Source organism: Ranitomeya variabilis, chromosome 3 (assembly GCF_051348905.1).
Source record: "Ranitomeya variabilis isolate aRanVar5 chromosome 3, aRanVar5.hap1, whole genome shotgun sequence".
NCBI lineage: Eukaryota > Metazoa > Chordata > Amphibia > Anura > Dendrobatidae > Ranitomeya > Ranitomeya variabilis.
Window position 1 is genome coordinate 121,038,123 of NC_135234.1, and position 26,281 is coordinate 121,064,403.

The window sequence follows — 26,281 nt, forward strand, 5'->3', positions numbered from 1 at the left end:
ATCCCACCATCGACAAGGTGACTCTGATCATGATAGTCCTATACTGTCTAATATTAAAAATCTTACCATGTGTCAGAGTTGACCTCAGTGTGTGAATAAGGGCAGACAAAAGGACCGAGTCCCAATCAGTGGACACCAGTCCAGGGAAGCCTTTAAATGTAATTTCCAGCTCAGGAAAGGGAGGTCACACCCTGGCTTGCACAGAATGCAGAAATACAAGAAAAAAATTAAGCTTGGTGTGAGTGGGTATACATGCAGCACGTAAACACATGTTCACATTGGCCATAAAACATACAAAACCTACAAGAAACAAAATGAGCAAAAAGCACTGCAGTAACTAAATAAATAAGCAAAAGTGAATTTAAATAACACAGTTCTTAGTAATACTGTTTTTGATCAAAAATAGCATAAAAGCCATCCCACAGTCGACAAGATAGGGATGGTATTTTTGCATTCTGTGCAAGCCGGGGTATGGTATCCCTTTCCTGAGCAGGAAATTACATTTAAAGGTTTCCCTAGACTGGTGTCCACTGGTTGGGACTCAGTCCTTTTGTCTGCCCTTATTCACACACTGAGGTCAACTTTGACACATGGTAAGGTTTTTAATATTAGACAGTGTAGGACCGTCCTGATCAGAGTCACCTTGTCGACGGTGGGATGGCTTTTATGCTATTTTCTTACTGAGGAATATTACCTTTGTGTGAATACAGCCTATTACTAAAAATCCCCACTGACCTCTGCTGAAGGTTGAGCACACAGTTCACATAAAAGCAGATAAAAATAAATAGTGGTAGCCATTATAAATAATAACCCGCAGTGGTTTCCTATTTTTTACAGAAGACCAAGACTCAAGTGATTCTCTACCTAATGAAGCATATTCCAAAAAGTTTAAGTGGCCATACACAGAAGATTAATGTCAACCATCCCCATCATTTTTGGTGGAACTGGATGACAATCTAATCTGTATGGGAGTGTCATGATTCTCCTCTGATGGCAGATGTTTTCTTGGCCTAAGCTTTTGTTTTCAGAGAAGATTGGTTCAACTCTGGTAGAAACTTTCAGAACATGTTATGAAACAGAATCCACAATTTTTATGACATCCCAATAATGTACATAAGGAAAACTGATTCAGCTTCCATGTTGATGAAGTTAAAATTTAAAATTATTTTTAGGATGCACATTTAATCATATTTCTGGTGCATGGTTGTCAAAAAGTCATGCTTAATGTACCCAATTCTGCAACTGCGCAGACAAACTTCCATAAGGATAATATGTTATCTGTTTTAAGATTAATTATTTGGATTTAGAATTACATCACAAAAGATTAAATGGAAATTTGTCATGGGGATACAAAGGCGATTTCTTGCAAGGCAAAAACAACATAATAAAAATCATATCGTAAAACAAGTTAAAAACAAAAGTACAAGAGTCAGATAAACATATAAATAAATACAACTAATATGGTAGTATTATTTATTTTTTTAAGATTCAAACCTGACAGCATTGTCATGGTAAGAGTTTATATCCAGATGTATTGTGATTAGATAACTGACTAGTCCTGGATTAAAATGTCCTTATTGTACAGTATATACATTGGGTACTCAAATGATATCAACACTATGATCAGAATTGCAATTCATGTTCTCCCTGATGGGAAGTTCTCGGCTATTTGCAGAATTAAAAAACCCTCTCTTTTGGTTGTAGAGTGTGAACAGGTTTTACGCAGAATTTGGCCACACTTCTACAAGCCTTTTGTGGACAACCAAGATTTTTATCACTATTCTTTCCATAAAGGCTATACATGCTAGATGAAAGGAAATTACCTAGTGTAGGTGCTCACTTTGGTACAATTCTGATGCCTTCTTTAACGAAGGAGACCAATATAGGGTCATCGTTCAATAGTCGCAAAAGTTTAGAAGCAATTTTTGAGATATCACAAAAAAAATGGACTGCATTGCAGAATTTGAGTTGTTTTTTGGGGGGTTTGGGGTTTTTTCGCTGTTGGTTAGTGCCTGTAAGATTACCTAGGCATTTATTATTAACACTATTGGAGGCTCTCTGTATTTAGGGTAACCTTTACATTTCACCCTATTCTGAATGATAGCAGATTCTTTTTCAGAAATGGTGTTACTACAGCAAATCCATTTAGCCCCAGTAAGTTCTCCAACCATTGTATTATATGTGTTGGATGGTGACTATGTGAATGAAGAATAGGTTCTTGGTATATTTTAGTAATAAATAATTGGCCCTTCATAACATGTAAGTATATTTGATATATACTCTTAATATTACACAATTAGAAATATAAATATTTCGTATAGGTTTACCTGGCTTTCCTACGCTTGTCTTATCTTGTCATATCATATGGTTTTTACAATGTTGTTTTTACCTTGCAGAAGTTGTCCTTATAGCCTCAAGGCAATGTTCCATTTTATTTGTCCTGATGTAATTACGAATTAGAATAATCAATCTCAAAATAAATCACATATTCACAAGGCGTGCTCTATTATGAAAGGTCATCTTGGCAGTTGCGGAATTGGGTATTATACGCTTGACTTTTACATGTACAGTCAAATACACCAGGAAAAAAAAAAAGAATGTTTAATAACTTTGAAACACATTGGTGAATAATGTTACACTATATTATATTTTCATTGGATCCTAATAATGAAGTTTGGATTATATCTTTAATTATTGACCTGGAAACTGGACCACACTAAGAATGCTTATTACGGAGATAACTTTGTTGATTTGGGCAATGAAATGTTGTTCATATCATCAAGAAATATGGTGGAAACTAATAAGTAGAATGTGTTAGCTAAAAATATACTAATTTTTCAATGTATTTTTCTTATCTAGAACTGTGGATTTCAATCCTGTTCTGAGCATCTGTGAGTAAGGGCGTGACTTTATTATGTGACATTGGCATTCCAGCTTTGCCGCTATTGCAAAATGAAAAGAAATTCCAGGTAGACTAAAATTGTGACCAGCAGGGGGCACTGCAAATAAATGTTATATAGCTTTAGTTCTAAGACTTTTCTTCGCCAAATGGGATTTAAAAATTGTTCTGTGAAACATTTTTCAGACATCTGTCTCAAAGGTTATGTGTGCTTCTAAAACTGTGGAAGACTGGAAATTAGACATTATTCAAGCTGTAAAATTCCAGTCTGAGCTTCTTTTCTATGAGGTTATTGTTATTGATAATTATAGGAATAACATCCCATAAGGTCAATGTGAAAAATGATGTAAATACCATATTACACATTTATTGCTGCCTCTTTCAATCCCGCTGCACTCTGATAAATTCAAACCATAGGTGGGACAGGGCGCATTAAGGGGCGTGGAAGCAGTAAAAGGACTATTTTACCCATGTTAAGCCAGAATATGGGGAATGGTTTGGATGACCTTCAAACAAGCAAACATAAGTTAAATAGGATCTCCTGATCGAGGAGCAATAATAAAACTGCTGCTGTAAGGCTGCTTTCACACTAGCGTCGGTACGGGCCCGTCGCAGTGCGTCAGGCCGACATACCGTCGCATGTTGTGAAAGAAAAGCACAACGGGGGCAGCGGAAGCAGTCTTACGATGCTTCCGCTGCCCCATTGTAAGGTCCGGGGAGGAGGGGGCGGAGTTTCAGCCGCGCATGCGCGGTCGAAAATGGCGGACTAGACGCACAAAAAAGCATTACATGTAACTTTTTTTTGTGGCGGCGGTCAGCCAAAACACGACAGTTGCGACGTGTGGCGATACGTCGCAAGGCGTCGGTAATGTGAGTCTAAGGGGAAAAAAACGCATCCTGCAGACAACTTTGCAGGATGCGTTTTTCCTCCTAAACGACGCATTGCTGATGACGCGTTGCTGATGCCGGATTGCTGTGAGCGCCACCCTGTGGTTGGCGCTCATAGCAAGCCTGCAATTCAGCTACATAGGAGCGATCTGATGATCGCTGCTATGTAGCAGAGCCTATCAGGCTATGCCAGCTTCTAGCCTCCCATGGAGGCTATTGAAGCATGTCAAAAGTAAAAAAAAAAAAGTTAAAAAAAATGAAAAAATAAAATAAAATAAAGTTTAAATCACCCCCCTTTCGCCCCATTTAACCCCTTACTGACATCGGACGGGATAGTACGTCCGAGGTCAGCTCCCCTGCTTTGATGCAGGGCTCCGCGGTGAGCCCGCATCAAAGCCGGGACATATCAGCTGTTTTGAACAGCTGACATGTGCCCGCAATAGCGGCGGGTGAAATTGCGATTCACCCGCCGCTATTAACTAGTTAAATGCCGCTGTCAAACGCAGGCAACGGCATTTAACTACCGCATCCGGCCGGGTGGCCGGAAATGACGTTATTGCTGACCCCCGTCACATGATCGGAGGTCGGCGATGCTTTAGAATGGTAACCATAGAGGTCCTTGAGACCTCTATGGTTACTGATCTCCGGCAGCTGTGAGCGCCACCCTGTGGTCGGCGCTCACAGCACACCTGATTTTCTGCTTCATAGCAGCGATCTGATGATCGCTGTTATGTAGCAGAGCCGATCGTACTGTGCCTGCTTCTAGCCTCCCATGGAGGCTATTGAAGCATGGCAAAAGTTAAAAAAAAAAGTTTAAAAAAATGTGAAAAAAATAAAAAAAAATATAAAAGTTTAAATCACCCCCCTTTCGCCCCAATCAAAATAAATCAATAAAAAAAAAATCAAACCTACACATATTTGGTATCGCCGTGTTCAGAATCGCCCAATCTATCAATAAAAAAAAAGCCTAATTAACCTGATTAACCTGATCGCTAAATGGCGTAACGAGAAAAAAATTAGAAACGCCAGAATTACGTTTTTTTGGTCGCCGCGACATTGCATTAAAATGCAATAACGGGCGATCAAAAGAACGTATCTGCACCAAACTGGTATCATTAAAAACGCCAGCTCGGCACGCAAAAAATAAGCCCTGACCTGACCCCAGATCACGAAAAATGGAGACGCTACGAGTATCGGAAAATGGCGCATTTTTTTTTTTTTTGCAAAGTTTGGAATTTTTTTTCACCACTTAGGTGTAAAATAACCTAGTCATGTTAGGTGTCTGTGAACTTGTAATGACCTGGAGAATCATAATGGCAGGTCAGTTTTAGCATTTAGTGAACCTAGCAAAAAAGCCAAACAAAAAACAAGTGTGGGACTGCACTTTTTTTGCAATTTCACCGCACTTGGAATTTTTTTCCTGTTTTCTAGTACACGACATGGTAAAACCAATGATGTCGTTCAAAAGTACAACTTGTCCCGCAAAAAATAAGCCCTCACATGGCCAAATTAAAGGAAAAATAAAAAGGTTATGGCTCTGGGAAGGAGGGGAGTGAAAAACGAACACTGAAAACGGAAAATCCCAAGGTCATGAAGGGGTTAAAATAATAATTAAAAAAATCAAACCTACACATTTGGTATCGCCGCGTTCAGAATCGCCCGATCTATCAATTAAAAAAAGGATTAACCTGATCGCTAAACAGCTTAGTGAGAAAAAAATTTGAAACGCCAGAATTACGTTTTTTTGGTCGCCGCAACATTGCATTAAAAAGTAATAACGGGTGATCAAAAGAATGCATCTGAACCAAAATGGTATAATTAAAAACCCCAGCTCGGCACGCAAAAAATAAGCCCTCACCCGAACCCAGATCATGAAAAATGGAGATGCTACGGGTATTGGAAAATTGCACAATTTTGTTTTTCTTTTTTAGCAAAGTTTGGAAAATTTTTTTTACCACTTAGATAAAACGTAACCTAGACATTTTTGGTGTCTATGAACTCGTAATGACCTGGAGAATCAAAATGGTAGATTAGTTTTAGCATTTAGTGAACCTAGCAAAAAAGCCAAACAAAAAACAAGTGTGGGATTGCACTTTTTTTGCAATTTCACCGCACTCGGAGTTTTATTCCCATTTTCTTAGTACATGACATGCTAAAACCAATGATGTCGTTGAAAAGTGCAACTTGTCCCGCAAAAAAACAAGCCCTCACATGGCCATATTGATGGAAAAATAAAAAAGTTATGGCTCTCGGAAGGAAGGGAGCGAAAAACGAGAACGCAAAAATGGAAAAGGGCAAGGTCGTGAAAGGGTTAAGGGCCATCCCTTGACTATTCTTTACCAACCTTAGCCCAATAGAAACTAAAAAAGGAACAGGCAAGCAATAAATAAAGATGTGCATTCTCTGCAGGATTAGCACATGACCCTTTGGTTCAGAAACATATTGTATGATACAAAAATTGCTTCAGACAAAAACAGTATAGGCTATATTGATTCAATAATTTAAAGCAGTGGGAATTTATTAAAGGGGTGGTCTGAAATCAACACTGATTTAATCCTAAGTGTCTATTTAATGTAATAATCTAATTGCTTTTCTAACAAAACCGTACCTTAAGGATAGCGATCTCGTTAGGTTTGACACGCAGCAGCGATCTGGATCCCGCTGTGCCATCGCTGGTCGGAGCTAGAAGTCCAGAACTTTATTTGGTCGCTAGATCGGCGTGTATCGTCATGTTTGACATCAAAAGCAACGATGTCAGCGATGTTTTACATGGAGCGTGAACGATAAGTGAGTCGCCGTTACGTCCCTGGATCGCTCCTGCATCGTTCTGGAGTTGCCGTGTTTGACGTCTCTACAGCGACCTAACAGCGACGCTCCAGCGATCTAGTTTAGGTCGGATCATTGTCTATATTGCTGGAGCGTCGCTGAGTGTGACGGTACCTTTAATTGCAAATTTTCTAGCTTTCCATCTCTACTCTTTTGGTTTTATTTTATTTCAACCAACTTCCTGTTTGATGACATTTTGTTTGAGAATCCTAAGTGCATGCTGGAAAACTCAAATGAGACATCATCAGGGGGTAGCTTCTGTCCTCACCCTGAAATGAAGAGTCATTAGTGACATCCATTTGGTCTCTGCTCTACTGAGCATGTATTGGTTGTCATTTCCGACATATGCTCAGTTGGTTATTGTCACTGTGCAATATTCTTTTTAATACCCAGTGATGGTGTGTTCCCTCGGCAGCTCTGATGAGGTGTGTTATGGACTGGCAGGAGAGCGCACTGTCAGTAAACAATCTAAGGAGATAACCCAGTGAACATGAAAAGCAGCGAGCTTATTTGTACGTGAAAGTGACATTGGTTTTGGGGGTGGGGCTAGTCTCTGCCTTCCCTGCTTATAGAGTTCTCTCCTTACAATGCGCACTGACAGTGCGCTCTTTTGCCAGCTCAACACTTCTCATTAAAATGGGCGAAGGAGCACACTGTCACTGTACATTAAAAAGAATATTACACAGTGAGAAAATCCTACTGAGCCTATGTTGGAGTTGACAACCGACACATGCTTCGTTACAGGGTGAGGACAGTTTGTGGCAATGACCACAGCCTCTGCCCCGGAGGACATCTCTTTTGAGTATTCTTGAATGCACTGTAGATTCTCAAACGAAGCATCATCACATAGTAGGTCAAAATAAATAAAGCAGTTAAAGTAGAGAGGGAACAGTTGGGTATTTTTAATGAAAGTATAATAGAAAATCAATTACATTATTACATTAAACAAATAGACATTTAGGTTTAAATCAGTATTAGTTTTGGACTACCCCTTTAATAAATTTGTGCCCATTTTTGGGATAATAAAGCTGGACATTTTCTCATATGCCATATTTGCACTAACATGTGAGACTTTCCATTATTCTTACCACTTTTGAAAGATGATGAGAAAAGTGAGTAGAGTTCACCTGAATATGACAGAAATTTGGCAAAAATGTAAGTGTCTAATGTAAGGAGCGCCAAAGATGTGCCAAGATTATTAAGAGCATGCCTCCTAGTCCTAATCTGATTTGCATTGAAGTAAAATGAGCGAAATGTGTTAAGAGATGCATAGAAAATGCAATTCTAATTAAATACCCTCCATTGCCCTGAACCTTCAGCTTACATTCTCTGTGCCAGTAAAGCGACAGAGATGAATAGCAGATAGAACAGAAGAAGTAGTCACGATTGTAACAGTGTTTGGACAGATTGTTATAAGAGCAGACAGGGGTCAAGGTGAAGAGTACTGGAACAAGGATTGGATTAGGCATTGGCAGGTATTAAAGGGACGCATAAACACGCAAAGCAAGAAGTGCAAAAGAAACCTGATAACAAAGGCAAATTAGGCTTGTCAACCTATACTATCCCAGACTGGGGTATGTGTGTCCCAATTGAAATTGTTATGTGTTTGTATGTCATAATTTCTGGCCATTCAAAACATAAGTGTACATGTGCCACAGTACAGTAGTTGCTTGGACCCCATTCAATGAGAGGTTATGGGGTCTAAAAGGTATAATTGTGTCACTGTGTATTTGGATCACAAAAGCCATGTATATGCCTTTAAGTGAGTTCCAGCGTGCTTCTTACACCGCTCATTTATCTTTGTAGCTGAATGTAGGAAGATGAGGATTGAATTGATCTGAATAGTCATTCCCTGGTGACAGCCTGTGCTAATGGGATTTACTGACAACTGCTATTTCACTAGAAGATTTTCAGTGAGAAGTACAATTGTATCTTGCATATTGCAGGCAGAAACCTTGAAAATCTGTCATTCCCCAAAGGATCTGTGGGTATACAGATGCAACCTTAGGCCAGTTGGCTGAATTAAACTGAACACCAAAGATCCATGATCCTATTAGCCAAAAAGACACAAAAATATTATTGTTTTGGCCAATATCCGCGAGCGAGTAAACAATATAAGAGATTCCATCCCTCTTCAGCGGTGATCGATGGCCTGCTGTATTACAATGTATAAAAGACTGTCAATCACCATCTTTTTGCTAATAGGAGAACAGACCTTGTCCCTGTAATATGCAGCACTTATGATGGACAGAAGATTCATCTGACAGATCCACTTTTATTCTTCAAATGGCCAAAGAAATAGGATCATGCTGAATGCTAGAAAACACTGTAAAACCCATGTCTTTACCATCACCCATGGATATGCTTCCTAAAAAGGTATAAAAAAAAAAAGTCACAAACTTCATAAAATATTTAGTGTAGTACAAAATAATCATAAATTAGTGAATTTAGCAGAATAAGATGCTGACTAGTGATGAGCGAGTGTACGCGTTGCTCAGGTTTTCCCCAGCACGCTTGGGTGGTCTCCAAGTATTTGTAACTGCTCAGAGACTTAGTTTTTGTTGACTCAGCTGCATGATTTACGGCTGCTAGCCAGCCTGAGTACATGTGGGGGTTGCCTGGTTGCTAGGGAACCCCCACATGTATTCAAGCTGTCTATCAGCTGTAAATCATGCAACTGAGGCAACAAAAACGAAATCTCCGAGCAGTTACAAATACTCGGAGACCACCCAAGCGTGCACAGGAAAACCCGAGCAATGAGTATACTCGCTCATCACTAATGCTGACCCTTGGGAAAGATTTTGATAAACTACTCCTTTCACTTTGTATTCTTTTACTTAAATTTTCCTTACATAGTTTATTGGCACCTTGGCAGAAAGCAAAAGGCTAGCAGTTACTGTGACTATGGCTTTCAAAATAATGGTCACCGTAAAGGTTATTTAGGCCGGGTCACACTTGCGTGTGCAATGCGAGAAACTCGCACGAGTCTCTCGCATCAATACCCGGCACTGCCGCTGGCACTCGGGACCGGCGTGTGCGGCTGCATGTATTGCTATGCAGCTGAACGTTCCGGTCCGAACTGCCGGGTATTGATGTGAGAGTTTCTCACATGGCACACACAAGTGTGACACCGGCCTTTCTCCTACAAACGAGTTGCTTTAAGAAGATGAACCTTTTTCTGTTTCAGCGGGTCTGACACTTGAAAACTTGGGTAATTTGTAAAGACAGCTTTAACTCATTTGATTGAAAAAAAAAACCAACCCAAAATGCTTATTAGCAAATCACTTTAATTAACCCCTTAATGACAGCCAATACATCTTTTAACTGACCTGAGATGTAAGAGCATAGCATCCCCATACAGGTGACAATCCAGCAGCTGTCAGCTGTACACTATAGCTGACAACTTGCTGTATCAGCCACGATCAATGTTGGCACCGTCCATATCTGTTTAACCCTTTAGATGCTGCTGTCAATAGTGACTACATCATTATAAATGGTTAACATAGTGTGAGGGCTTCCTCTTTATCCCAATTGGTGCCCTCAGATCATGATTGTGTGGTCCTGATGTTTGCCATGGCAATTCACAACCAAATAGCGGCCTAAGAGTCTGATGGCTGTTGTAACCTGTTCAGAAGATACCGACATTTTGGTGGTAAAAATACACATTTTCATTTCTGTCATACCACTTTGCATTAATTCCTGTAAAGCACTTGAAGGGTTAATAAACTACCTGAAAGCAGTTTTCAATATGTCAGGGGGTGCTGTTTTTAAAATGGTATCACGTTTGGGTGTTTCCCAATATATGAGACCCCTAAAGTCACTTCAAACATGGATAGTTCCCTAAAAAAATAAATGTTGTAAATATCCTTGAAAAAATGAAAAATTGCTGCTACATTTTTAAACCTCCTTAAATACTAACAAAATAAAATAACATTTTACAAATTGTGCTGATGTAAAGGCGACATGTGGGAAATGTTATTTATTAATGGTTGGCTGTGGTATGACCATCTGGATTAAAGGGATAATCATTCAAACTTTAAAAATTGCTAATTTAACATTTTTCTCAAATTTTTGTTTTTTTTTTATAAATAAACACAAAACATATTGACCTAAATTTACCATTATCATAAAGTATAATGTGTCACGAAAAAACAATCTCAAAATCACTGGGATTTGTTGAAGCATCCCAGAGTTATTACCACATAAAGTGACACTGGTCAGATTTCAAAAATTTGGCTCCGTCACTAAGGGGTTAAAAGGTGAAGGTGTCTTACATGAAAAAGCCTTAAAAACACTGCAGGCCACTAAGAGACCACAATCTGTCTTACTTGGTGTCCTCTGTGTGTAGCCAACTGTAATCCATTTCTGGCAGTGGTGACCCCCAAGAAGTGATGTTGGAGGTTGTAGCGTTTGTCAGAAAAACTGAAAACTGGTGCAGCAGAGAGGTAGGCACAATATGTTAGGAAGAGAGGGAAGTAAGTCCGAGCATGTCTAGTGCTGGCAGACCTCAGATGAAGAACATCAAACACTAAATAAGAGTAGATGGCCTGTTATAGAGCATGAGCATCGGGACATTTCCAGGACAGACAAGATTGGTATGAGTATGAAAAGCAGCTGTAACTTGGCATGAGAAAAACAACACCATGCTTTTCTACAGGTTTTGGTTGAAGGACTAAAATGCTGGCAGTCAGCATGACAACTTTTATATGGCTTGCTATCCAGCTAGATACAAAATTACAAATCTGCCAAATTATTAAACTATACACACAGCTCACTTGTATTGTACTATGCACCTAACCTAGTGGATTTGCTATTTAAGAAGTAAGACCCTGAAGGGGATTTTTTTTCTTTTATTTTAGGGGGAAGTAGGGATATTTATAATGCATTGATTCTTCGATGTTGGTTCTCATGCATACAAGTATTGTTTAAAATACACTGCTCAAAACAATAAAAGGCGCACTAAAACACCACATCCTAGATATCACTGGATGAAATTTCCAGTTGAAAATCTTTATTCATTACATAGTGGAATGTGTTGACACTATAAAACATAAAAAGTATCAATGTAAATCAAAATTAATATTCCACAGAGGTCTGGATTTGAAATGATTCTCAAAATCAAAGTGGAAAGTCAAATTACAGGCTGATCCAACTTCAGTGTAAATGCCACAAGACAAGGAAATTATGCTCAGTAGTGAGTGTGGCCTTCATGTACCTGTATGACCTGCCTACAATGCATGCGCATACTCCTGATGATGTTCTCCTGAGAAATCTCCTCCAAGACCTGGATTAAAGCATCAGTCAACTCCTGGACACTCAGTGGTGCAACATGACTCCTCTAAGAGGTTAGTATCGGATTGGATCATGGAAACGCAGTGGAGGTGGTGTATATAGACTTTTCAAAAGCTTTTGATACAGTGCCACACAAAAGGTTGATACATAAAATGAGAATAATGGGGATAGGGGAAAATATGTGTAAGTGGGTTAAGAGCTGGCTCAGGGATAGTAAACAAAGGATGGTTATTTATGGAGCACACTCGGACTGGGCCACAGTTAGCAGTAGGGTACCACAGGGGTCAGTATTGGGCCCTCTTCTTTTTAACATATTTATTAATAACCTTGTAGGGGGCATTCAGAGTAGAATTTCAGTATTTGCAGATGACACTAAACTCTGCAGGGTAATCAATACAAAGGAGGACAATTTTATATTACAGGAGGATTTATGGAAACTAGAAGCTTGGGCTGATAAATGGCAAATAAGCTGTAATGGGGATTAATGTAAGGTCATGCATTTGGGGAGAATAAATAAGATGTATAATTATGTGCTTAATTGTAAAACACTGGGTAAAACCATTACTGAAAAATACCTGGGTGTATGGGTGGACGATAAACTCATATTCAGTGGCCAGTGTCAGGCAGCTGCTGCAAAGGCAAATAAAATAATGGGATGCAACAGATGAGGCATAGATGCTCATGAGGAGAACATAATTTTACCTCTATACAAGTCACTAGTGCAACCACACTTAGAATACTGTGCACAGTTCTGGTCTCCAGTGTATAAGAAAGACATAGCTGAACTGGAGCGGGTGCAGAGAAGAGCGACCAAGGTTATTAGAGTACTGGAGGGTCTGCAATACCAAGATAGGTTATTACACTTGGGGCTATTTAGTTTGGAAAAACGAAGGCTTAGGGGTGATCTTATTACAATGTATAAATACATGAGGGGACAGTACAAAGACCTTTTTAATGGTCTTTTTACTCTTAGACCTGAGACGGAGACAAGGGGGCATCCTCCATGTCTGGAGGAAAAAAGGTTTAAGCATAATCACAGACACAGATTCCTTACTGTAAGAGCAGTGAGACTATGGAACTCTCTGCCGTATGATGTTGTAATGAGTGATTCATTACTTAAATTTAAGAGGGGACTGGATGCCTTTCTTGAAAAGTATAATGTTACAGGGTATATACACTAGATTCCTTGATAGGGCGTTGATCCAGGGAACTAGTCTGATTGCCGTATGTGGAGTCGGGAAGGAATTTTTTTCCCCAATGTGGAGCCTACTGTTTGCCGCATGGATTCTTTTTGCCTTCCTCTGGATCAACATGTTAGGCTATGGGTTGAACTAGATGGACTTAAAGTCTTCCTTCAACCTTAAATACTATGTTACTATGAGACATGATGTCTGAGATGTGCTCGATTGGATTGAGTCTGAGGAACGGGCAGGCCAGTCCATACCTTAATCATGCAGGAACTGCTGACACTTCAGCCACATGAGGTCTGGCATTGTCATGAATCAGAAGGAACCCAGGGTCCACCGCACCTGCATATGGTCTCACAATGGGTCTGGGGATCTCATCTCAGTACCTAATCGCAGTCAGGATACCTTTGGCTAGCACAAGGAGGGCTGTGTGGCCCTCCAAAAAAATGCCCACCAACACCATTACTGACCCACTGCCAAACCAGTCATGCCGGAGGATGTTGCAAGCAGCAGAATATTCTCCATAGCGTCTCCAGACTCTGTCAAGTCTGTCAGATGTGCTCAGTGTGAACGAGCTCTCATCTGTGAAGAGCACAGAGCGACAATGTTGAATCTGCCAGTCTTGGTGTTCTCTGGCAAATGCCAAATCGCCTTACATCCATTTGTGGACGTCAGGCCCCCATAACACCAACATGAAGTCTGTTGACAGTTTAAGTAGACACATGGATGTTAGAAGCCTGCTGGAGGTCATCTTGCAGGGCACTGACACAGCTACTACTGTTCCTCTTTGCACACAGGATGAGATAGCGGTCTTCCTGCTGAGATATTGCCCTCCTACAGCCCCCTCCACGTCTCCTGGTTCCTGCTCCATGCTCTGCACATTGTGCTGACAGTGACAGACACAACTACCCTTCTTGCCACAGCTCGCATTGATGTGGCATTCTGCATGAGCTGCACTACTTGAGCAACTTCTGTGAGTTGTAGACACCGCCTCATGGTACTCTATTGTACCTCTAGGGGTGAGAGCAATCGCAAAATGCAAAAGTGACCAAAACAACTGCCAAAAGGATGAGAACAAAGAAATGGTCTGTGGTCACCCGATGCAGAACCACTTCTTTAGAGGGGTTGTCTTGCTAATTGCCTATCATTTCTACCTGTTGTCTGTACCATTTCCACAACAGCAGGAGAAATTGATTCACAATCAGTGTTGCTTCATAACTGGACAGGTTGATTTCACATTGACTTGGAGTTACATTGTGTTATTTAAGTGTTCCCTTTATTTTTTGAGCAGTGTATTTAGTATGCATACAATGTTTCAGCTTGTGTGTTTTAATCCAGCACACAGCAGAAGTAGGAAACAGTCTGTGTGGTTAGAGTAGCTGAAAAAAAATAAAAACTGTAAAGAAATTTTTACAGGGAATAATCTAGAGGTGGCAAGTCATAAACAATTAGTATATATTGCCCCTACAGGATACTAGTACTACAATAGTCATCTGATGGAACAGTGCACAGATGATTGTTTGTTGCACAGACATTTCCCCTGACAATAGAACCCTGCTACTAATAACTTTTCAGAAACATCGAAGGTCCTGAGGATACCAAAGTCTTTCACCTTCCATCCCAAATAAAGTCTAAACAATACAGTATATTGAATGTCCTTGTCCTTATAAATACTCAAAGGTAAAACAGGCTTATTGGTCTATAAAAATATAACATACCTGTACCCGAAAACTTATATTTCATAGGAAAGTTCTATAGAAAACTAGAATCTATAATCCATAATTAGTGGCTATTTTCTATGGTTTGAGAAAAAGAGAATAGTCAAAAAATATTTTCCTACTCAATTTTTTTCAAATAACATTTTATTATTAGAAGTAGAACAAATCATAAACAGAAATTAATATATAAGGGAATGAAATAAAATATAGTGAACATAAACTCCCAATAAAACTAAATTTTAATTAAATATTTAAAAGAATCAGCTACCCAGTGTAGACAAAAACAGGTAAATACCATGTATAAAAGACCACCAAATTTGCCTACAACTCCCTGCAATAGGCCTAACTGATAGCCTACCTACCTGTGGAGGTTTGCACCCTAAAGAGCGATTTGGCGCCCCCACTCACCGTGGTCTATCCCTATCTTCCCTATCACAGCCCTTGCAATAAGGTTGGAAAACAATATGTAAAAAGAATAGGGATGAAGAGAGTCTTTCAGATAAACACGCTCGGTGGACCTAATGCAGCAGGGATATTGTATAGCAAAAAAATATATATAAAAAAATCTAGCAGCAATAAATATCCGTAATCAAGACTTTGATAATACTCCCAACAACAGAGATACATGCACTCTCCACACCACTGGTATATATGATGCAATATAAATTTCCACAATAGCGGCCCATATCATTTTCCACAATAGCAGCCCATATCATATGAATGCCCTTCTCGGTTTTGATACCACTATATCTGGGGGCATCCCAACACGGTCCTCTGAAGAAAAAACGACGCAATGACGGATATCACAGTGAAAAGAGGTAAATGCTGAATAAAGCAGGGAGTAAACTTATCTGATCCGGATACATCCCGACGCGTTTCCCCGCACTCTGCGGTTCATCAGGACGTAAACCGATGCCATAGATGCTGGCCAGGTCCGGATGAAAAGGATAGAAAAAAGACCCGTCCCAGCGGTCATAATCGGTGGACTTAAATAACCACCCTAGTTGCTATTACTATCACAGACTCCGCCCATCAATGAGGCAGGTATATTTACCGGGTTCTAACCTGCCTGCGTTCCAAAACCATGCTTGCTCGTCGGCGTGCGTCCCAGGCAGCTAAGCATGACGTAGCTTCCGGCCACCAGGGGGAGAGCATTTTATTATTCCAGTAACTTTCTTGTCCAAGTTTACATCTAAAAAAAACACGAGTCAATTTGTGTTGTGTATTAGACTTTTTGGCTCCCTCTTGTGGTTACTAGTGATATGACTCTGGGATTTCTTTCCCTCAGTTTGCACCCAGCTGGGTCGTTACTTCAGGGGCATTGCTATATAAACCTCCTGGAACCTTAGTCCAGTGCCTGGCATCGGTGTTATCAGACACATTCTGTTTGCTCCTATCTGCTGGTCCTGGTGCGTGCAAAATTAAGCTAAGTCCTGCTTCTTTGTTTTTTGGGTTATTTGCTTGCTCTCATTTTTGTCCAGCTTGTACTAAATTGTGATTCCTGACCTTGCTGGAAGCTCTAGGGGACTGGTGTTCTCCCCCCGGGCCGTTAGACGGTTCGGGGGTTCTTGAATTTCCAGTGTGGATATTTTTGATAGGATTTTTTGCTGACCATATAAGTTATCTTTCTATATTCTGCTATTAGCTAGTGGGCCTCTCTTTGCTAAATACCTAGCTCATTCTTATGTTTGTCTTTTCCTCTTACCTCACCGTTATTATTTGTTGGGGGCTTCTATCCAACTTTTGGGGTATTTTCTCTGGAGGCAAGAAAGGTCTTTCTTTTCCCTTCTAGGGGTAGTTAGTTCTCCGGCTGGCGCGAGACGTCTAGGATCAACGTAGGAACGTTCCCCGGCTGCTGGTATTTGTGGTGCTAGGATTAGATATATGGTCAGCCCAGTTACCACTGCCCTATGAGCTGGTTTTCTGTGTTTGCAGACTTAGCAGTTATTCCTGAGACCCTCTGCCATTGGGGTCATAACAGTATGCCAGGCCAACATTGAATGTTTAATGCATTGCTGAAGTGGGATAATAAGAAAGGAAATTCTGAGTTTTTTTTTTTTTTTTCTTTCCTCTCTTCCTCCCCTTTACCTCAGAGTGGCTTGTGCTTGCTGCAGACATGAATGTCCAGACCTTGATTACAAGTGTAAACCAGCTGGCAGCTCGTGTGCAGGGCATCCCAAGATTTTGTTATCAGTAGTCCTATGTCTGAACCTAAAATACCTATTCCGGAATTGTTTTCTGGAGATCGATTTAGGTTTAGAAATTTCCAGAATAATTGTAAATTGTTTCTTTCTCTGAGACCCCGTTCATCTGGAGATTCAGCTCAGCAAGTTAAAATTGTTATTTCTTTTTTGCGGGGCGACCCTCAGGATTGGGCTTTCTCGCTAGCGCCAGGAGATCCGGCATTGGCAAATATTGATGCGTTTTTTCTGGCGCTCGGATTGCTTTACGAGGAACCCAATCTTGAAATTCAGGCAGAAAAAGCCTTGCTGGCTATTTCTCAGGGTCAGGATGAAGCTGAAGTGTATTGCCAAAAATTTCGGAAATGGTCCGTGCTTACTCAGTGGAATGAGTGTGCTCTGGCCGCAAATTTCAGAAATGGCCTTTCTGAAGCCATTAAGAATGTGATGGTGGGTTTCCCCATTCCTACAAGTCTGAATGATTCTATGGCGCTTGCTATTCAAATTGACCGGCGTTTGCGGGAGCGCAAAACCGCTAATCCTCTGGTGGTGTTGTCTGAACAAACACCTGATTTAATGCAATGTGATAGAATTCAGACTAGAAATGAACGGAAAAATCATAGATGTCAGAATGGGTTGTGTTTTTACTGTGGTGATTCTACACATGTTATATCAGCATGCTCTAAACGCCTAACAAGGGTTGTTAGTCCTGTCGCCATTGGTAATTTGCAACCTAAATTTATTTTGTCTGTGACTTTAATTTGCTCTTTGTCTTCTTACCCTGTTATGGCGTTTGTGGATTCAGGTGCTGCCCTGAGTCTTATGGATCTGTCATTTGCCAAGCGCTGTGGTTTTGTTCTTGAACCGTTAGTAAATCCTAATCCTCTTAGAGGTATTGATGCTACGCCATTGGCGGAAAATAAACCGCAGTTTTGGACGCAGGTGACCATGTGCATGACTCCTGAACATCGGGAGGTGATTCGATTTCTTGTTCTGCATAAAATGCATGATTTGGTCGTTTTGGGTCTGCCATGGTTACAGACCCACAATCCAGTTTTGGATTGGAAGGCAATGTCTGTGTCAAGTTGGGGCTGTCAGGGAATTCATGCTGATTCCCCGCCGGTGTCTATTGCTTCCTCTACTCCTTCGGAAGTTCCTGAGTATTTGTCTGATTTTCAGGATGTATTCAGCGAGTCCAGATCCAGTGCTCTGCCTCCTCATAGGGACTGTGACTGCGCCATAGATTTGATTCCAGGTAGTAAATTTCCTAAGGGGAGATTATTTAATCTGTCAGTACCTGAGCATGCCGCAATGCGTTCGTATATCAAGGAGTCTCTGGAGAAGGGGCATATCCGTCCTTCCTCTTCCCCTCTTGGTGCGGGATTCTTTTTTGTGGCCAAGAAGGACGGATCTTTGAGACCTTGTATTGACTATCGGCTTCTGAATAAAATCACTGTAAAATTTCAGTATCCTTTGCCTCTGTTGTCGGACTTGTTTGCCCGGATTAAAGGTGCCAAGTGGTTCACCAAGATAGATCTTCGTGGTGCGTACAACCTTGTGCGCATTAAGCAAGGTGATGAATGGAAGACTGCATTTAATACGCCCGAAGGTCATTTTGAGTACTTGGTGATGCCTTTTGGGCTTTCTAATGCTCCCTCAGTGTTTCAGTCCTTTATGCATGATATTTTCCGGAAGTATCTGGATAAATTTATGATTGTTTATCTGGATGATATTCTGGTTTTCTCTGACGATTGGGACTCACATGTGGAGCAGGTCAGGATGGTGTTTCAGGTTTTGCGTGAGAATGCCTTGTTTGTTAAAGGCTCAAAGTGTCTCTTTGGAGTACAGAAGGTTCCCTTTTTGGGGTTTATTTTTTCCCCTTCTGCTGTGGAGATGGACCCAGTCAAGGTCCGAGCTATTCATGAGTGGACTCAACCCACGTCAGTTAAGAGTCTTCAGAAGTTCTTGGGTTTTGCTAACTTCTACCGTCGTTTTATCGCTAATTTTTCTAGCGTTGTTAAACCTTTGACGGATATGACCAAGAAAGGTTCTGATGTTGCTAACTGGGCTCCTGCAGCCGTGGAGGCGTTCCAGGAGTTGAAGCGCCGGTTTACTTCGGCGCCTGTTTTGTGCCAGCCTGATGTCTCACTTCCCTTTCAGGTCGAGGTGGATGCTTCTGAGATTGGGGCAGGGGCCGTTTTGTCACAGAGAGGCCCTGGTTGCTCGGTAATGAGACCATGTGCTTTCTTCTCTAGGAAGTTTTCGCCTGCTGAGCGGAATTATGATGTTGGCAATCGGGAGTTACTGGCCATGAAGTGGGCATTTGAGGAGTGGCGTCATTGGCTCGAGGGTGCTAAGCATCGTGTGGTGGTCTTGACTGATCACAAAAATTAGATGTATCTCGAGTCTGCTAAGCGCCTGAATCCTAGACAGGCCCGCTGGTCATTGTTTTTCTCCCGTTTTGACTTTGTGGTCTCGTATTTACCAGGTTCAAAGAATGTGAAGGCTGATGCTCTTTCAAGGAGCTTTGTGCCTGACTCTCCTGGAGTCACAGAACCTGTTGGTATTCTTAAAGAGGGAGTTATCTTGTCAGCCATTTCTCCTGATTTGCGACGTGTGTTGCAGAGATTTCAGGCTGGTAGACCTGACTCTTGTCCACCTGACAGACTGTTTGTTCCTGATAAGTGGACCAGCAGAGTCATTTCCGAGGTTCATTCCTCGGTGTTGGCAGGTCATCCGGGAATTTTTGGCACTAGAGATCTGGTGGCTAGGTCATTTTGGTGGCCTTCCTTGTCACGGGATGTACGGTCATTTGTGCAGTCCTGTGGGACTTGTGCTGGAGCTAAACCTTGCTGTTCTCGTGCCAGCGGGTTGCTCTTGCCCTTGCCTGTCCCGAAGAGGCCTTGGACACATATTTCCATGGATTTCATTTCTGATCTCCCGGTATCTCGGGGTATGTCTGTCATCTGGGTGGTATGTGATCGCTTTTCAAAAATGGTCCATTTGGTGCCTTTGCCTAAGCTGCCTTCCTCTTCCAATCTGGTTCCTGTGTTCCTTCAGAATGTGGTTCGTTTACACGGCATTCCTGAGAATATTGTGTCTGACAGAGGATCCCAGTTTGTTTCCAGGTTCTGGTGATCCTTTTGTGCTAGGATGGGCATTGATTTGTCGTTCTCGTCTGCCTTTCATCCTCAGACTAATGGACAAACTGAGCGAACTAATCAGACTCTGGAAGCTTACTTGAGGTGTTTTGTTTCGGCAGATCAGGATGATTGGGTGACCTTCTTGCCGTTGGCTGAGTTTGCCCTCAATAATCGGGCTAGTTCCGCTACTTTGGTTTCACCATTTTTCTGCAACTCTGGTTTCCATCCTCGTTTTTCCTCGGGACATGTGGAGCCTTCTGACTGCCCTGGGGTGGATTCTGTGGTGGATAGGTTGCAGCTTATCTGGAATCATGTGGTGGATAACTTGAAATTGTCACAGGAGAAGGCTCAGCGTTTTGCCAACCGCCGCCGCGGTGTGGGTCCCCGACTTCGTGTTGGGGATTTGGTGTGGCTGTCTTCTCAATTTGTTCCTATGAAGGTCTCCTCTCCTAAATTTAAGCCTCGCTTCATCGGTCCTTACAAGATATTGGAAATCCTTAATCCAGTGTCCTTTCGCTTGGCTCTTCCGGTTTCGTTTGCCATTTACAACGTGTTCCATAGGTCTTTGTTACGACGCTACGTTGTGCCTGTGGTTCCTTCTGCTGAGCCTCCTGCTCCGGTGTTGGTTGAGGGCGAGTTGGAGTACGTGGTGGAGAAGATCTTGGATTCTCGTCTCTCCAGGCGGAGGCTTCAGTATTTGGTCAAGTGGAAGGGCTATGGTCAGGAGGATAATTCCTGGGTGGTTGCCTCTGATGTGCATGCGGCCGATTTAGTTCGTGCCTTTCACGCTGCTCATCCTGATCGCCCTGGTGGTCTTGGTGAGGGTTCGGTGACCCCTCCTTAAGGGGGGGGTACTGTTGTGTATTAGACTTTTTGGCTCCCTCTTGTGGTTGCTAGTGATATGACTCTGGGATTTCTTTCCCTCAGTTTGCACCCAGCTGGGTCGTTACTTTAGGGGCGTTGCTATATAAACCTCCTGGAACCTTAGTCCAGTGCCTGGCATCGGTGTTATCAGACACATTCTGTTTGCTCCTATCTGCTGGTCCTGGTTCGTGCAAAATTAAGCTAAGTCCTGCTTCTTTGTTTTTTGGGTTATTTGCTTGCTCTCATTTTTGTCCAGCTTGTACTAAATTGTGATTCCTGACCTTGCTGGAAGCTCTAGGGGACTGGTGTTCTCCCCCCGGGCCGTTAGACGGTTCGGGGGTTCTTGAATTTCCAGTGTGGATATTTTTGATAGGATTTTTTGCTGACCATATAAGTTATCTTTCTATATTCTGCTATTAGCTAGTGGGCCTCTCTTTGCTAAATACCTAGCTCATTCTTATGTTTGTCTTTTCCTCTTACCTCACCGTTATTATTTGTTGGGGGCTTCTATCCAACTTTTGGGGTATTTTCTCTGGAGGCAAGAAAGGTCTTTCTTTTCCCTTCTAGGGGTAGTTAGTTCTCCGGCTGGCGCGAGATGTCTAGGATCAACGTAGGAACGTTCCCCGGCTGCTGGTATTTGTGGTGCTAGGATTAGATATATGGTCAGCCCAGTTACCACTGCCCTATGAGCTGGTTTTCTGTGTTTGCAGACTTAGCAGTTATTCCTGAGACCCTCTGCCATTGGGGTCATAACAATTTGTCATTAGTCCACTACCCTGACTCAGTTACTGGTTTTCCAGAGTCATTGCTTCCAAGGCACCAGACAGACAATTTTATTCCTTTATGTATCCAAAATGCATAATAATAAAAGTTTGTGTCAACAAGCAGCCTTTTTCCAAGCAAAAGCAAAATGGCAAATAAAGTTACTGGTTGTGCCAAAAATGCTTAAGGATAATGCCCCTAAATAACACTATATTCAGATATCTCTGCTCCCTTCTTACTACATTTCCCATCATTCCTTGTGCTGGGCTGCAAGCCAGCTGTGAGCACAGACCTGTAACTCCGCCTACTCCCATCCCCACGTCTCGTGTCATGCACAGCCCCAATTCACCACTTGTGAATTCTCACATTGCGCACTGTGAGGACTCTCTGGAGGGAGCAGCATACTTCTGGCCACATTCCGACTAGACTGTTTCCGGTGTATTGAGTGAGGCTGCGCCAAACTAGTCGGATTGTGGCTGGGAGTATGCATATCGTTTACTTGCAGTCATATGTCCACAGAAAATCCTCACAGGATGCAGAGAGCGCAATGTGAGGATTCACAAGTCTGTAATCACCTAGAGTAACTGCAGTCATGTAGTTTACTAATGTACAACCCCTTTAAAAGGCCTGATCATTGCCGCATTGGGTGCTGCTGATGTGGTGACTGCTGGACTTCCATCAGGTATCACACACAAGTCCTATTCTAATTAATCGGGCAAGTATACCACGTGTAGGAAGGTTGCCCAGGCATGCAGATGCATCTCTTATGCCTGACACAGAAATTATCAAAAATAAAACATTTTATATAGTTATTTCTCCAAGTAAAATTCCCTGATTTATCTTAATGTGACTCCTAACATTAGCTTCAATTGAGAGTCATAAAAAATACACGAATATGGTCAATAATGGCTTCTTATGATAAATGAAATGTACAGGGCGTGCAAATTATTATAAGATTTATACCCGTCCAGTGGTCATTTATTTTGCTAAACTCTGACAATATTAAATATGTTCCGTGTTATTAAAGCCAATATTTTCAGTTTTCCATATCTTAAGATTAAAGTGGTAATAAAATAAAAAAGTATTGTCAGGCTCTGCTTCTACTAATAAAAACTTGTGAGCAGATTTACAGAACATGGTGACAGAAGGTGTCGTGTGATATTACGTGGCACAGTATGAAACACCGGAGGCAGCGGGCTGCGGACAGCTCTCCAACCTACTATGTGCACTGATATAAATTGGGCCTGTCACATGTCAGAGTTTTGTTTTTATTGTTAAGTTCCATGTCCTGAAGCTGTACACTGAGGGAGACGTGAGAAATCTAGTAGATCAGCAATTCTTCGTTCTGTGGCTTAGAACGCAGCCAGATTTTTCTGTAGTAAAAGAAAGTAGTACTGAATTCCAGAGGAAAGAACAGAGGACTGTACTGTACATACAGCAGGTATCCAGATAACAGTCTGTGCTACATCAAGATGGCAGCTCCTTCAGTAAGCAGATCCAATTTGAGGACCATATTTTTTTTCAAATACTTGAATACTTTGCACCATTTGGGGGCTTCTTCACATTTCCAATTCTTGCAGTTTTTTAGGGAGTTTCAAAACAAGCAGTAAATAAAAACATAAGAAAGTAGAAGCTTTCCTTGAGGACTTCCGTTGCCATTATGATCCATTATTGACACTGGCTTCACAAACTATATCCTTCCAGCGCTGGAGTCCTGGGTTCAAATCCCACCAAGGACCACAGCTGCAATGAGTCAGTATGTTCTCCCCGTGTTTGTGTGGGTTTCCTCCAGGTTCTCCGGTTTCCTCCCACACTCCAAAGACTTACTGATAGGGAATTAGATTGTGAGCCCCATTGGGGACAGCAATGATAATGTGTGTAAAGCGCTGCGAAAGATGTTCGCGCTATATAAAAATAAAGATTATTATTATTTATTATCCTTATAATATGTGTTGCACATGTATTAGTTATTGTCTTGGAGTTCCAACAAGTTCCAGCATCTCAGAATTATGATGAAGAACCACCAACATTAAGTAAGAGTAAATGGCAAGTTTTTCTACTGGTAGAAGGACAGGTATGCAGACAGTCTGCATTACCATAATTATATTATACATACAACGGGTCTTGTTTTGTATTACCATATTTGCAATTTAAAAGGGAATCTGTCAGCAAGCTGTGCTAGCTCATCTGAGAGCAGCATAATGTAGGCAAAGAGACCCTGAATCCAATGATGTATCACTTAGTTTATAGGGTGCAGATGTTCTGACACAATCAATCAGAGTTCTTAAGTTTAGCAATGCAACAGAGTGGAGAAAGCTAACCCTGCCCACACCAGGGTCTGTTTGTATTATGTCACAGGAGGGCGAGGAGTCAAAATAGTATGCATGCACTTCTTTAGTTGCTGTAATCCCAGCAATACTAATCTCTAGGTGATAAAACCTTCATTGTAAGCCTGACGTGACACATCATGGACATTTGTGTTTCAATCCCTACTTCATGCGGTCTTCAGATTACTGTTGTGAGTTTGGTTTTTGGGCTCCCCCGGTGGTCACTGGTGGTACTGGACTTGTGTGCTTCACTTTCTCTGTTCACCTGTTTCCATCAGGGTATGGGTGTATCCTATTTAGCCTTGCTGCTCAGTTATTCTAGTGCCGGCCATCAATGTAACCAGAGCCTTTCTGTTGCATGTTCCTGCTTCTAGACTACCATCAGCTAAGTTGGACTCTTAGTCCTAAGTTTGTTTTGCATTTTTGTTCCAGTTCACAGTTATGTTATTTTTCTGTAGCTGGAAGCTCTTGTGGGCCGAAATTGCCACTCCGGTGTCATGAGTTGACACATGAGTCTTAAAGTAATTTCGGGATGGTATTTTAATAGGGTTTTCAGCTGACCGTGAAGTTCCCTATTGTATTTTCTTGCTATCTAGTAAGCGGACCTCGCTTTGCTGAACCTACCTTCATACTGCGTATGTCTTTTCCTCTGAACTCACCGTCAATATATGTGGGGGGCTTCTGTCTCCTTTTTGGGGGAATTTCCCTAGAGGTAAGCCAGGTCTGTCTTTTCCTCTATTAGGGTTAGTTAGTCCTCCGGCTGGCGCTAGGCGTCTAGGGATAAAACGTAGGTACGCCACCCGGCCACTGTTAGTTGTGTGGTAGGTTTAGCTCACGGTCAGCTCGAGATTCCATCACCCAAGAGCTGTTCTGTTATTTATGTTCTCTGACGTTTCCTTGCCATTGGGAACCATGACAGATTACATAGCAAAAGCCTGCTGACAGATTCTCTTTAATAGTCAAGTCTGGCAATTTTTTATTTTATTTTATCGTGAAATAAGGGACATCTACTGTGGGGGAGATAAGTATTTGATCCCTTGCTGATTTTGTAAGTTTGCCCACTGACAAAGACATGAACAGTCTATAATTTTAAGGGTAGGTTAATTTTAAAATTGAGAGATAGAATATCAAAAATAAAATCCCGAAAATCACATTGTATAAATTATATAAATGCATTTGCATTTTGTAGTGAGAAATAAGTATTTGATCCCTCTGGCAAACAAGACTTAATACTTGGTGGCAAAACCCTTGTTGGCAAGCACAGTAGTTAGACTTTTTTTGTAGTTGATTATGAGATTTGCGCACATGTCAGGAGGAATTTTGGTCCACTCCTCCTTGCAGATCATCTCTAAATCATTATGATTTTGAGGCTGTCACTTGGCAACTCGGAGCTTCAACTCCCTCCATAAGTTTTCTATGGGATTAAGGTTTGGAGACTGGCTAGGCCACTCCATGACCTTAATGTCCTTCTTTTTGAGCCACTCCTTTGCTGCCTTGGCTGTATGTTTTGGGTCATTGTCTTGCTGGAAGACCCAGCCATGACTCATTTTTAATGTCCTGACAGAGGGAAGGAGGTTGTCACACAGGATTTTACAGCACATGGCTCCATCCATGCTCCCATTGATGCGGTGAAGTAGTCCTGTGCCCTTAGCAGAGAAACACCCCAAAACATAATGTTTCCACCTCCATGCTTGACAGTGGGGACGGTGTTTTTTGGGTCATAGGCAGCATTTCTCTTCCTCCAAACATGGCAAGTTGAGTTAATGCCAAAAACCTCAATTTTTGTCTCATCTGGCTACAGCACCTTCTCCCAATCACTTATAGAATCATCCAAGTGTTCATTGGCAAACTTCATATGGACCAGCACATGTGCCTTCTTGAGCAGGGGGAACTTGTGGGCACTGCAGGATTTTTAACCTTTAACGTGTATTGTGTTACCAATGGTTTTCTTGGTTACTGTGATCCCAGCTGTCTTGAGATCATTAACAAGTTTCCCCCATGTAGTTTTAGGCTGATCTCTCACCTTCCTCATAATCAAGGATACCCCACGAGGTGGGATTTTGCATGGTGCCCCAGATTGATGTTGACTGACAGTCATTTTATATTTATTTTATTTTATTACTATTGCACCAACACTAGTCTCCTTCTCACCCAGTGTTTTACTTATGGTTTTGTAGCCCATTCCAGCTTTGTGC

At 41.6% G+C, this 26,281-nt stretch overlaps 1 protein-coding gene across 11 annotated transcripts in view; it reads right to left on the reverse strand.

The window, feature by feature from the left end:
* CNKSR2 (connector enhancer of kinase suppressor of Ras 2) overlaps positions 1-26,281 on the reverse strand; it is a 547,735-nt gene that overhangs the window by 176,162 nt on the left and 345,292 nt on the right. The window lies entirely within an intron of this gene.